The sequence below is a fragment of the Gavialis gangeticus genome, unplaced genomic scaffold (genome assembly GCF_001723915.1).
Source record: "Gavialis gangeticus isolate Ggan-Ray unplaced genomic scaffold, GavGan_comp1, whole genome shotgun sequence".
NCBI classification, from domain to species: Eukaryota; Metazoa; Chordata; order Crocodylia; family Gavialidae; genus Gavialis; species Gavialis gangeticus.
In genome coordinates this window covers 80,759,233-80,760,513 of record NW_017729022.1, presented here as the reverse complement: position 1 = coordinate 80,760,513, position 1,281 = coordinate 80,759,233, and the positions used below count along the sequence as shown (strand labels likewise).

The window sequence follows — 1,281 nt, the reverse complement described above, 5'->3', positions numbered from 1 at the left end:
TGCAGGGAGGAATCTAGTTGCCTGTTACAAACTAGTCAGAGGGGACCAGCAGGCATTGGGGGAGTCCCTGTTCCCCCGAGCATTATCAGGAGTGACTAGGAATAATGGTCACAAGCTGGCAGAGGGTAGATTCAGGCTAGATATCAGGAGGCGCTACTTCACTGTCAGGGTGGCTAGGATCTGGAACCAACTTCCAAGAGAAATGATGCTGGCTTCTACCCTGGGGGTCTTTAAGAGAAAGCTAGATGAACACCTTGGTGGGGTTGTTTGACCCCAATACTCTTTCCTGCCATGGCAGGGGGTCAGACTTGATGATCTGCTCAGGTCCCTTCCAACCCTACTAACTATGAATCTATGAAACTATAAGTATATTTGGATTTATACCATTTTTGTAGTAGGAAGTAAACGTTAGATTTATGTTGTTCGCATTCAGAAAAGGTCCATAGTGGTTCTGCCATGTTGCCACTTTCATATAGCTAAATATTAGGACTGTGCGAAGCAGCTAGTATTCGATTTGGATTCAGCTGATTTGGGGGACAGTGATTCGATTAGGTGATTCAAATCACTGTCCCGAACTGATTCGGCCAAATCTGATTTGGAGATTCGGCTGCTGCCGAATCAGTCAAATCTCCGAATCACACAGGCCCCATCCCCCGCCTGCTGTCCCAGTCCTGGCAATGCCTGCCCCGCCTGCCCCAGCTCCTGGCACTTGGAAAAAAACAAGCCCACACTCACTGGGTGCTGCCCAGCAGGGGGCGATCCTCACTGCCCCCCGTTGTCCCCACGCTGCATGGGGGGCTCTGCCACGAGCCCCCCCGACCTCCCTGCACTTTCCCAGCTCCCCCCATGGCTGCCCCACCCGCCCCAGCTCCAACCCTTTAAGAAAAAAAACCCCCCAAATCCCGCAGTCTCACTGGTTCCTGCCGGGCAGGCAGGGGGCAATCCCCAATGCCCCCCACTGCCCCGCACTGTGAGAGCGGCTCTGTATGAGCCCTCAGAAGCCCCAAGGCCGCTGCAGAGGTTGGTGAGTTCGGGGGGAGTTGGGTTTTTTTTCTTAAAGGGTCAGAGCTGGGGCTGGCAGTGCAGCCACAGGGGCAGGGCTGGGAGAGCAGGAGGGGGTTGGGGGTTCGTGGCAGAGCCCCCAATGCAGCATGGAGCATTGGGGGGCAGCAGAGACTGCCCCCTGCCAGGCAGCAGCCAGTGAGTCGGGACTTTTTTTTAAAGCACCGGGAGCTGGGGCAGTCAGGGCAGACATGGCGGGGCTGGGGGAGTGGGTGGGGG

General features: G+C 55.7%; 1 protein-coding gene and 1 long non-coding RNA gene across 10 annotated transcripts in view; one reads left to right on the top strand and one right to left on the bottom strand.

Annotated features, from left to right (window-relative positions):
* BICD1 (BICD cargo adaptor 1) overlaps positions 1-1,281 on the top strand; it is a 316,001-nt gene that overhangs the window by 264,269 nt on the left and 50,451 nt on the right. The gene's annotated exons all lie outside the window — the stretch shown is intronic.
* LOC109296198 overlaps positions 1-1,281 on the bottom strand; it is a 21,350-nt gene that overhangs the window by 5,956 nt on the left and 14,113 nt on the right. The window lies entirely within an intron of this gene.